Below are 13,236 nucleotides of genomic sequence, written 5' to 3'. Positions count from 1 at the left end.
AAAACGATCTCACAGGCATTTCACACCTGATTTAGACTCAAACATTAGCTTTTGTTTAAAAAGTTCTGAAAATTCGGGTGGGGAAGGTTTCATTAATGCTTAAAGTAAAATAAGCTTTGGGCAAATTTCAGCATTTCTTTGTATAGCTCAGACACTGCATTATTACACCAGTCATGACACTAGAAACAAAACAAGCCAGGGAAACAAATAAACCCACTCACTATGTCTTATAAAAAGCAAAGTGCTGTGTTTGCTGAGAAATACATCTACTAGCAAGGATTCTTGTTTTCTTAAAAATAAAAGGAATCACTGTGATACTGGTTAAACAGGCAAGAAAGTGTAAGCTTATGCCAGGATCCTGAGCAGACATTAACCAACAACGTTTCACTGACATCGCACCTTTAGAAAGCATTCCTGATTTATAACTCATTAGTACTCCTCTGGGCATGAATGACCCAAAGATGTATGTAAAAGAAATCTGTGTTTATAAACATTTGTCCACCGAAGTGTTGAAGGTTAAACTTCTAGAACAATGTAGCAATATTACGCTTAGGTCAAGAAAGATGTTCTTTGTATATGCTAAAGCCAAAGGCATCCCTAATCAGAAGAACATGTAGATAGATTCTTTGAGCAAGGACATCCCAGAACAATTAGACCTTGAAGAGGATGCATTCCCAGCTTGGCAAGCAAACTCAAGGACCATGTATCCTTAGCTGAACTACCCTCATTACAACACTAAAAATCACACCCATAGGTTAACAAGACCCTTGCCCAGGTGAAGACCCTTCCCCTGAGCATGTGTAGTACTAGAATTATTGTGTCAGCAGTATTATAATGGCATGTAAATTACTAATCAATCATTGTAGAGAGGATGGACTTGGAAAATTACTAACTCTGACAGTTTTGTGTATAAATATAGCACGAAAAGTCCTGTTGTTGTGCTTGATTTGTCGGAAACCACCAAGCACATAGGCTGGCACAACCCTAAAATAAATAAGCAGTGTCTCTCCTGAGTGTGTGATTATTGACCTATTGCACACCAGGTGACAAATCCACTTTTTGGGCAACAGGAACAGCTTTACTCTGGGGGAGTAACTTCAGAAGCAAATAAAGCCATAATCCTGATTTACAGGAGAAAATGTGTAAAGAGTTCCCCAGAGGTTTGGGAGGGGTAGGGATGTTAATACAAACTCTTATTTCAGAGCTTCTGATTAACAAAATTTTAATGCCAAACACTTTGTAAGTGTAAGTGTTTTGCAGACAAAATGCAAGTACCAGTTTTTGGATGGTGGATTGTGTGAGACGTCTAGATTTTCCTCAGACAGGTTGTCAGGAAGATAAAGCACACTTAAGTCCATACCAATGAGCACTTCTCAGTCATAGCAGTCATAGCAGATTGTATTTAGTACGCATATTTTATACCAGGCAATTAAAAGCAGTTACCCAAATGAATACAGAAGTCGGTTATATATTGTGCATCAATTATCACAGGCAATGAATGCCATGAGACAAAGAAATTAACACAACATAAAGCTAATTCAATAACACAGCAGATTGCTAAGTTAAAATCCTACCCTTTAGATATCCATAATACCACAGACAATGAATTATGACATGGAGCAAAGCTGATTAAATGCATTACTGTAACAAGGCTCTGTGGAGTGCCCAGGCCAGCAGCCAGCCCCGAGATGCAAGAAGGAGGTTCTCTGCCTAAATCTGACACTGACCTGCTAGGTGACCTTCAGTCATTTCACCTCATTGTCTAATTTTAGTGGCCACTAGATCCCCCACAGAAAAAACTGATGCTATCAACTCTTTGAAACTTGGGACTACAAGCTGCAAAGACATTAAAAGTTATTGGTGCTGGTTCTCAAGACAGCGCAGGTGGGAAGGAGCAATGCGTTATCTTGTGAACTGTTACATCTAGGTGAATTTTCCAGTTCTTAGAAGAACGACATATGCAAAGTGTTTGTTATTGTTCAATGTGATTCATAGGACAGCGGTCATGAGGTTGGTCACACTCCACCTGACCTGCCAAAGTACAGGTCATTTACCAGGCTAGCTTTGGTTGTCTTCTAAAATATATCAAGTGTTTTGTAGAGGTTCTTTCCAGTGTTTTTATTTCTCCAGCTGCAGATAGGACTTAAGTAAAAAAGGAGAAAAAAGAAAGAAAAGATAGACAAGGATTTGCTGTCAGTCACTATCCATTTCTTCCTGGCCATTTTAGGATTAATAAGAAAGCTGGGAGTAGCACAATGAACATGATACTTTTGTGTTGTAGCCATCCTATTTGGAGCACATGAAAAAAAAAAAAAAAAAAAAAAAAAAAGATCTCCAATGTGATTCTGAAGATGGCTTTTAGTAATAATACTGCATGTTTCAAGAACAGGCATTGTCTCATATTTTTGCATGGTTAGTGGTATCTTAACACCTAGAAAACATCACTTAAATTCTGAAATTAAAAAGGAATTGAAGGAAAACAAACATTTCTTGCAACAATTTGCAAAAACCCATTTATTAATTCATTTAATTAATTTATTAATTTTATAAATACATGAGGTACCAGAGCATTTTTGAGAAAGTGTCTTGTTTTCTGGAATGGGACCCTAACTTAGGCTTCTAATGTATGCTTCAGCCCCCCGCAGCCCTACTGAAGAGAGGCCATTTGCTTTCCAGAGTCTCCAGAGACTCACCCAGTTTACCTGGTTTTGTCTGTCATATCTCTCTCTTACAGGAGGCCTTTGAAAACAAAGATTGATTCTGCAGGAACTGGCACTTTCCTTAAGAAAACAGCTTCATTAGGCACAAGCCAGTGAAGATAAGCAGGGTCCTACCCTTAGAGCCTAAATCAGAGCTCTGCTAGCTTATGTGTTCACTTACATAATTCTGATCTTTTGTCTTATGAATGAATTATAACACCTTTGCTCATTCTAGATTATGCCATTAAAAACTATATTGTCATCTTATAAACTCATAAAACATATGCTGCAGCATTAACAGATTTCACTTTTCACTATGTACACTGAATATGTAGGTTTACGCATAGGTGGAAAGGATCCTTTCCATCAATTTTCACTGGAAAACAGTTAATGAGTAAATCATGGCTATACTGATAGGACTAAGACAATTTAGGGAAAAATCACAATATAGTTACAGTTTCCCTCTAAATTTAACAAAGCCAATTTGCACAAAACACATTTTCTGGAAGAACTGCTCATTTGAGAAGCTGCATTACTTAAATTCTCTGCCCCAGCACTTCCTGAAGATAACACATGGTACACACAAAGGCCAGATTTCCCTCAGAAAGCAGAACACTGGAAGATTTCAACCATGAAAAAAAAACCCAAACCAACAAAACAAAGGTCTTCAAGATAAACAGGTGTTCTCTTGTGATGCTCCTTGAAAGGTCACCTGGTAATATTTCACACTAAATCCCAAACTTCACTGGCATCTCAGAGCAAAGTCTTAACAGGGTACAAATGTGCTTTTTCTTTTGTGTGTTTTTTAGCAGCTGCAGTCTGAATATGCTGAATTCTATAAATAACAGAATCCGGAGGCATATTTGAGCAAAGCATCACAGAAGTCCAGCTTAGTTATTGAAAAAGCATATGCAGTTCCAAAATCATCTGGAAGGGGAAAAAAAAGCAACTTTGCAGGCTAGTAATGCAGCACAGCCTTAATAGAAACAGGTCTGATTACTCCTTGAACACAAAACACTGTTGTGAACTGATGATTGCATCTCCGTTTCTCACTCTGCCAAGACGGCTTGCAATTGTGAATCATTTACTTCCAATTTAAGAGGGCAGGGGCTTACTGACTAAATCAGGCCAATCCTTCCTTTATATTTCTGCATTTTAAGACTTTATATTTAACTACACAAAAAAATGATTCTGAAATCTTTTAATTACTTACAGCAGTATTTTAAGAGTAGGCCTTGTATCACACTGTTTTCTACTAAAGTCCACTAACTGCTTTAGAAATATGACATCCCACATCACTGTATTTCAGGCAACAGAGAAAACACCCAAAGCAGGTCCTGAGCAAACACACTTCAGCAGCTTCACTGGAAGGCTGAATACTGAAATGAGAGGTGCTGGAATGCCTCCTTGATGCCATAAAGTACCTGGGCCAGTCATTATGAGGGGGCTATACATGCTATTTCTTATCCATCAGGGCTTGAGGGAACAGCAATATAAATCCACCACACTTACCAACTCTACTGTACAATGTCCTTACCTCATATTTACTAGAGCTACTTTAAGCAGCTGCAATACAAAGGGTTGTTTGGTTGCTGATGTTTTGGTTTTGGGTTTTTTTTTCAGAAAAATGGACAAAGTAAAAGAAAAAAAAAATAAGGAAAAAAAAGACCAAAGCAAGCTGGTACACACTTCCAGAAAGAGCATTTTAGCTTCCTGGTTAACCTAAAGTGAAATCGCTCCCATGCCACCTCCTGAAAAAATGAACAGCTTGACGGGCAAGGCCTGTCTGTGGCAAAGCCCCAGGGATGGTATCATACAGTCCATCAGAGGCACGGGAGCCTCGTTATTGAATTTCCAAATGAACACACACTGCTCTTTTTCAGCCCCAGAAGACAGTTGAGTTTCACATGGCAACATTATGTATGGAAAACCTATTTTAAGTAACTTTTTAGAAGTTTCTAAAACGCATTCATTATCATTTTTCTTCTCCTTCAAAGCCTGTATAATTGAACTCCTGGAGTTAAAGCAGCCTGTCTTTTCAGGCAGAGATTCATAGGGAAAAAAATTCCTTGTCAGTTAAACTATTTTCATATTTTTAAAACACACTTTTATCATTGGGCCAAATTGCGAACAAGATGACATCTAAGTGTCCTTGGTCAAGTGCCTGGGTGATCTGCAGAGCACTTTTTTCAGAGTACTGAAATGATCTAAAATCATATTGGACAAAATTTTATGCAATAGTATCAAGCATTCTTTCAGTGATGGCTACTAAGTGAAGCTCTGGAAAAGAGATTTAGGCTTGTTTTGTTTGTTTTAATTCACAGTTTCTGGTGATAAATTCAGCTTAAGAGAAAAACTATCTCTTCTATCAACTTACTCCTGTCCTCAGTCCAAATGCTGCCATCCCCTCTTAGTACATCACACTCAGGATCTTTTCCCAAGCTACCAGCTCTGAATTGGTAGTGTGCTCCCTGATCTCATTTATCTTGTATTCTTTCCATTCCTCTTAGTATATCTCCCGTTCTTCTCCATTTACCTCACAATACTATTTCCTGTTTTTCTTTGTATTTTTTTTGTTTCCATCCATTGACTCCACACTTCTCCTTACAACAGAGGCACATTTCTTGCTTTAGTCTGTCACAGGCCATTCCCTGACCCAAATATCTCTTCACAGCCAAGACAGTATTGTCTGTTATATTGTGCTGTTTTAATAGGGGAGGGAAGTATTCATCTCACCTAACTTCAGCCAATGCAGACTTCTGTGCTTGAGCTTTCCTACTGCCCTTGTTGCAACTGGGAAGAACAAGATACTTCTGACAGCCTGTTTCAGACACCTACCTCTCTAGGCAATGAAACACACCTTGGAGGTACACATCTCACTTCCCTGGCTAGAAGTCTACATTGTAGTTTTGGATACGAACATCTGCTTTGTCAGATACTCATGGAATGAGAAGAGCTGTGTTGAGCGAATTGTGCCTTGGGAGCGCAGCTACCGCTCAGCTACCTGCATGCCGTACGAATCCCAAGACAACATTCAGTGCCAAGGGACTCAGCTCTCACACCTGTCCTTTGCCCAACTGATAACTCCAGCACAACAAATCTCAGAACAGAAATCACGAGTTAGTTTGCAATAACTCATGAGAACGTCCCCAAATATAGATACATATGGATATTTAGAGAGAGACGATTTGCTTTATGTTGGTGGGGTTTTTTTTTTCCTGTCCATCCCCAGTGAATATGGCAACATATGACTATTAGTGTTTGACAACGGGAGCTGCCCACTCAAACACATTTCCTACAACTGTGATGCCCTACATCTGCCTGTTCTCTGGAAAGAGAATTAATCTTGGGCCTTTTCTTCCTACTTGCAAATTAATCCCATCTTTTCAGCCCTATTTCTTTACCAGACAACTCCCTTGCTCCTTGCAGCTCCAATTTTAAAGGTCAGTGTGGACCACACACACCTCTCAGCAACCACAGTCTCCTCTTTCTGACCATCAGCCTTGCCCAGGCTGCTACTGGCTTTATTTATCCTTCATGCCATGCTTGGGGGCAGACGAAGACAGCTATAGGGAGGTCCCTGATGTCCTCTTTCTCCTCCCTGACTATGTGCTGTGGGTAAATGAGGTGAACGAAGAAGACTTTCCACCTCCCACAGGATGGAGCAGAGCATCAAGGCTCTTTCTGCTCCCTCATACCCATTAGCTTTCAGCAGACGTTGAATTAGGTTAAGTAGAACCAGGAATTTTGCCTGTTTTCTGCTGGGGGTTGTTGTGGCCCAAGGGCAGCCCCCGGCATTTGGCCTTATTGAAACTCCTCCAGTTGGCCTCAGCCCATGGCTCCAGCCTGTCCAGGTCTCTCTGCAGAGCCTCCCTACCCTCGAGCAGATCAACACTCCCACAGGAGTGGCCCCAACACCGAGCCCTGGGGGACACCACTTGTGACTGTTTGCCAACCAGATTTAACTCCGTTCACCACAACTCTCTGGGCCCGGCCATCCAGACAGTTTTTTACCCAGTGAAGCTTGTGCCCATCCAAGCCACGAGCAGCCATTTTTGCCAGGAGAATGCTGTGGGAAACGGTGTCAAAGGCCTTGCTAAAGTCAAGGTAAACATCATCCAGAGCCCTTCATTCATGCAATAAGCAGGTCACCCTGTCGTAGAAGGAGATCAGGTTTGTCAGGCAGGACCTGCCTTTCATGAACCCATGCTGACTGGGCCTGAGCATCTGGTTGTCCATTATATGACTTTTAATGGCACCCAAGATGACCTGCTCCATCACCTTCCCTGGCACCGAGGTCAGACTGACAGGTCTATAGTTTCCTGGATCCTCCTTTCTGCCTTTCTTGTAGATAGGTGTCACATTTGCTGCCCTCTAGTCCAATGGGACCTCCCCAGTCAGCCATGATTTCAGGTAAATCTCTTCCACTGAGGGAGAAGCAATCCCATATCTAACACAGTCAGATTAGGAGAATAGCAGTTACTGTGCATCAGCTGTGATCAGGCAACAAAAATTATTTTGAGGCTTCTCCCTTGTAACTAGCTGTCAGAGGGTCATGGCAAAGGAGTCTTGATCAGCAGATCATGGTGAATATAATGATGCTGAAAGCCCTCCCTCCCGGTGGTCCTGCTGTACCTTTACCCAGCCAACATTTCCACTCCTCTTCCCTTGAAAGCTTTTTTGTATGTGCATTTGCTTTCTCCAATTTCAATTACAATTCTTCAGGGCAGGAAACCATGTGGATTTTCCCTCAGGCAGGACTAAAACCTACTAGAAACCCGGTAGTCCTTGTGCTGCAATTGGATTTATGTTGGCTTTAGCAAAGAGCTCCCTGGCAAGCCAGCAATGCTCTGAGATCCAGGGTCAAGGCCACCCTCCTGCCAGGCTTCTTCATGGCACCTCGTGCAGCCAGGGTTTCATCCCATTTGAGAGTTCTCAGATGTTACTGTGATGTAAAATTAGGAACACTGATGATGATAGCATCCCCCTCTCTACGCATGCAGGACTTTCACCCACCATTTTCCAAATTGTTGTAGGTTTGCTTGTCTTGTCTTATTTGAATTATAAGCTCTTCAGGGCAGAGAATTTCCCTTTATCTATGTTGGTCAAGTACAATGTAAATTTACTGCACTATATAAATATTTTCTAATAACAAAGGCAATAACAAGAATAATGTATTTACTTTACTGTAATACAGTATTTCTAGGCTTCAAGATACAATCAGAAACAACCTAAAGTCAACAAGACCGAAACAGATTTGCAGAACATTTAACTGTGAAGCGGAAGCCATGAAGTCACCGTGTGAGACTTTGGTAAATTAGTTACTTATATTCATAAATAGCAGTTGTTAGTGCAGTAAAAATCCTTGCAAATTGGCCCTCTGGAAAATATAAAGCAGAATGTAACCAGTGTAAACCAGCATAGTACTGATTCACATGTGTATTATAAGGGCCACAAATGGCCTTCTAGTTACTTTTTAAACAAATGCAACGTTAACAACTTCACTGCAACTTTACGAATAAAGCATTTGTCCTGCGGCTATGAATGTGGTAACTAACGGCTTTTGACTTGTTTGTTTATATTGTCATTCAGCAAACTTCTGTACCGTGCTCTCCTGGGACTAAATCTTGACTGCACCCCTTGAATGTGCAGAGAACATAGCCCATGTAGAGGCACTGGGGTGAAGCAGTTTGCCTCAGCTTCCCCTGATGCAGCTTGATGGCCACCACTCGGTACCCTCCCTACAGCAGCACAGAGCTATTCTGGCACACAGGAGGGGGAAAAGGGTGCCAGGGTCAGTGTCCATGCCTCCTTGGCACCTTCTCTGCTCATGTTGCTAATGGTTGCTTTGCTCTTTTAAGCTCCAAGGTATCAAATTAATCAAAATAATTGTGATGATGCAAGGGATTAAACTGACAGGAGTATGAACTGCCCTTGTTTATCCAGGTGATACTACAGAAGGTGCAATGCAGATTCATGCAGAGAACAAAGCCCTGTCCTTTGAATTTACAGTCTGCAGAGAAAACGTTTTGTGAGACCAGTGTATTTCTGTCTAAAATATATGGTTTAATTTAGGAGCACCCAGGTGACACTAGCAGCTTGTGATATATAAGCGGTCAGGTTAAATGACCTCTATGTACCTTCTTGCCTGAAGCTCACAGCAACAGCAAGTGGAGCAGTTTGAATGGATCCCATATATTATTCTTTTAATTGCCTGCTAATATTTCTTCCAGTAGGAAGACTAATAGACTCCTATCTCCAAATGTCTTCCAAACTATCCAAAATTGCATTTCAGCCAAAACAAATAAGAGGTCTTCAGTTCTCTAAAAATGGAAAAGCAAGTGGCTGGAGATTCCTATTCCTCATATAACTCTGCAACAGACCTTGGGCAATTAATTTAAACAGTCTATGCCTTGATCCCCCCACCCTCCCATAAAACGGTGTGATAATACTTTCTTTATTCAACACTTTATTAATCTTGCCTAGTCAGGCTGTTCTCTGCTTATGTGTTATGTCCAGCAACATGAGACCATGACCTGTACCTGCAGATAACACAGGATTTCATTAGGTTAAGGAATATTTTCTTCCCTAGTAAAAGTCAAAACCAAAGCACAGTAGAACAAACAAAAAAAGACAACGAACATAATTTCTTATGGAATCGCTATCTATCCGAATGTGGAGAAAATAGCAAGTTTCCTTTAAAAGGACTTGCAATGAAATTCACACTCTGTCAGGTGTAAATTACAGCCTGTATCTCATCTTGTTCTATCTACAGCTCCTTTCTTAGTCATGCATAGCAGCAGTGTACAAAAATATTTCCTGCGTGTGATCAAGCGAGTTTGGGCACATAAGATGCAAACAAAATATGAGACTTTAAAAAAAAATGTTTAGTGGTATGTTAAAACTAAAATGTTGTAACCATGCCATTTCTCAATCAGATAACTGATTTACTTGGGAACACAACTGTGTCTAGGAACACAATTCAAATAAATTTCTGAAATATTTTCTTTAGAAAGTTACAGAGAACTGAGATAGCTAAAGACAAATGACCCCCCCCAAAAATAAAATAATTCCAGGAACATGATTATATTGTGCAATCAATAGTAGCTATAGTAGGTCACTAAATTAAGTCCTGATCATAACAGAGATGCTCAGTGGAACAGCATGGGAGATATGCTTTTCATCTTTTTTTCCTCAGTGTTTTACACAAGACCTTCTGATTGCATATGCCTTATAACGGTTTGCTTCAGGCAAATATCTATACACCATACTAAATGCTGTAGAAACCCAGTTTCATCTAATGCTCATCTTTGGAACAGTGAACTCCTCCCCAGGTCCCATGGGTTGGTGACATTATGAATTGCATCACTGGCACACAGTGAAGTATCACCAAGTAAAGGAAGAGTCATCAGATGGGGTTGTAGCACATTGTTGTGATAGTCCATATTTCAGGGTTCAAACAAGGTTTCAGTCTTGGTAGAAATTCAATGTTGTTAATCTTCATTAGGACAACTGTGTCTAGGGGCAAGGGAGAGCATATTCAGTTTAATTACATGGCCAGAAATGCCTGAGATAGGAAATTCTCTCTTTGAAGTTGGCAATTTCCTTTCATTCAGGAACAGTTTAAAAACTTTTAAACTATTAATCTATCTATACCTAAGGTTTAATACTGATTAGCTCTCCAAATGCTTACCAATTGGTGAAGATATCTGCCACAGCTCAGAGGAGAAGCAATGATTCTCTAGATGATAATTAAACCCCTTTGTTGGGTACTCAAGTTAAAAATTTGCTTGTTTGAATAGTGCATGAATAAAACAGCTTTGTATGGTTTCTCAGTGATTGAAAAGAGATGCCACACCTGCTACAAATGGCTACAGATCCTCTGAAGAACCTGAAGACAAGGTACCAGATTTTCCTGTGGTCTCCAGCACAGTTTTTGCACTTACCAGGATAAGGCAATCAAGCTTTGACCCTTTGCTTCCTAGTAATCAATGTCTGAGCACAAGTAAATTCAGCTTAATCAGTCCATGCATGTTTCTAAGGGGGCTTTAACGATGGAAAGAATCATTCTCTATCCTATCTCAGTAGTACTAAGATTCGTGTATGCAGGTCCATCACTGAGAATGGCCTGGCCTCTGTTATCATTAATTGAAGCATGTTAAGAGACTTGGCAGAAAAAAAAAAAAATCCAAATTTGAAATGTCAGGAGACAGATTCATCTAGTTTCACATCCTGTTGTTATAATATACCTTAATTACAGTTAATTAAGAGATATTGTACCTGGTAGAAGAGCATCTGACACAGTTTTTGTGGGTGATTAAATGTAGAACAGAACGATTCATTTGTTGAATGCAGGACCTGTTTATTATGACTGTACAACTCTATCTAGAGTACCATCCCTATTACATAACAAAACAAAAGAAAGTCACAGGTCAAAAATATTTCCCTTGTCTCATGATGCTTTAATATTCCCTGGTGTCTTCTTAAATTTCCCTCAGGACTCTAGTACATGATCCAGCTCCCACTGAAGTTAATCAGAGGCTTTTCAGTTGGCTTCAGCTGAGCCACATCAGATCCTAAATGAACAGCAGGTAGAGGAAAAGGCTGAGGGAAAACAAGTGCTACAGGGATTGACCTCTGTGGAAAAACAATGCAGTTCGACACAATGTCAATGAGGGCTTCAATACCATTTGTGAAAGAGTGATCTTTGATTTATTGGAGGAGTGCTATTAGCCAAAATCCTCTCCTCATACAGTATAAAATACAGAAAGTGGAAACTCAGACTGAAGCTGTGAGCTCAGCTTCTGCTGGTGTCAATAAAGTTTGCTCAGACTCATTGATCTGTGGCTGTATATGGCCCTGAAATATGTTTTGCTGGGCTGCCTGAGATCATTGCTCATGCTTAGAATAGAAATGGCAGGATTGGTTTTATCACTGAAAAGTAAGCAGTGCACGTCTTCTGCCTGAAAAGTAACCAAATTAACATTTGTGAAGTAATCTTTTTTCTCAGAAAAAAAAAAAAAAGTAGCATTATTGGCTAGATTGCTTGTACCAGAAAAAGTCTTCTTTTTCACAAACTATGCACACTGGTTTCCTAAATGCTTGTTTACTCGGAACTGCAACAATTGTGATAAATCATTTGCTATTTACTCTTTAGTGCAACTACATGCTTTGGGCAAAGATTTTTGAATTTTTATTTATTTATTTTTAAAAGCAAAACCACTCTTTTAACACATTTTTCCATTCCTGGTTATGGATTTTATCTTTGATATGTGATCCAGCTATTTGACTACCTCTCACCACTTCTCCCATGAATTGTTTATACAGCAACTTGGCAGCATAATTTGCATATCACAGGAAAGATCCCATTACATGTTCCCAGAGGTGCGGTTTCACCAGCTTTATCACTTTCTGCCACCTATGCATATCCCTGAAGCAGAGTGTCTAGTTAATCCAGAAAGGCACTTCTTCACTGCCAATAGTAATTAAACATTAATGGTGCAGTTACAAAATTTTCATCACTCAAAACTTAACTCCCCATTGTCTTCAATAAATATAATAGCTAACAAAAGATATTTATCTTTTTTAAAAAAATTTCCTGCTGCAGGAAGGTCAGAGAGTGTTACCTTTACTATACTCTGTTCAGCTGCTGCAGACTTGACCTAAAATAACTAGATGAGGAACAAATGCACAAAGAAAGGAAAGTTGAAAAGAAAGGAAACATGCTTAGAAACAGAGTAACTCAATGTACCACAGAAGAGATGGAGAAGACTTTGGGCTGGACACAGTATTTGCTCTCCAGACTCTTAGTTGGTGACTGAAGGGGACAATGGCTCTAACTGCAGGTTTCCTGGTGATGAAAAGCCCATGTTTGGGTGTATTCCAGACTATTCTTCACCCATTGTATGAAACAGTAAAAAAATTGCAGCAGCGTAACCTTCACTGAGAGGAACACACTCCAAGAGCATTCTAGCGACATCAAAGCATACAGCCACTGGGGATCAAGGGACAGAAATTAAAGGAAAGCCAGATCCACACCACAGTCGAACACCGACAAATTTCCTTGCACAAAGCATTGCTGACTCCAGATGTTTTCCCAATAAACAGACAGTCCTGCGCCTTCAGAGTCATCCAACATATATTTGGGGGGAACAAACACTGCAGGTACTAAATCTTGCTACTCTTGATCGTCCCTGTGAAAATCCACCTTGCAGTGAAAAGACTATGCATAAGAAATTTCAGAAATGCAAACCAAGTTTGGGTGAAATTTGGAGTCTGAGATCTAGAGTAGATTTATGAACAAGACTAGCCTTCTCAGAAAGTACCCCAGGCAACCATAGTAACATCCCTCAGCTGCAGACAGTGCAATAGCCGCCCCAGCACCTTTCTTTCTAACAATATGACAAACCCACAAAATCCCAAATAACATAGAAGGCTGAAAGATGGAGAAGGGGTTGATTCACTGACCAAAATAAGGGGCAATTGAGTCAGTAGTCTTTGAGTCACAAAGTCAAGCTCAGTGAATAGTGATTGAAAC

General features: G+C 40.1%; 1 protein-coding gene across 8 annotated transcripts in view; it reads right to left on the bottom strand.

The window, feature by feature from the left end:
• ENOX1 (ecto-NOX disulfide-thiol exchanger 1) overlaps window positions 1–13,236 on the bottom strand; it is a 381,250-nt gene that overhangs the window by 145,634 nt on the left and 222,380 nt on the right. The gene's annotated exons all lie outside the window — the stretch shown is intronic.

The sequence above is a fragment of the Athene cunicularia genome (assembly GCF_003259725.1).
Source record: "Athene cunicularia isolate RWA chromosome 1 unlocalized genomic scaffold, athCun1 chr1_part1, whole genome shotgun sequence".
NCBI classification, from domain to species: Eukaryota; Metazoa; Chordata; class Aves; order Strigiformes; family Strigidae; genus Athene; species Athene cunicularia.
Note: the sequence above shows the minus strand (reverse complement) of the source record. Positions and strands in the feature narration are given on the sequence as shown.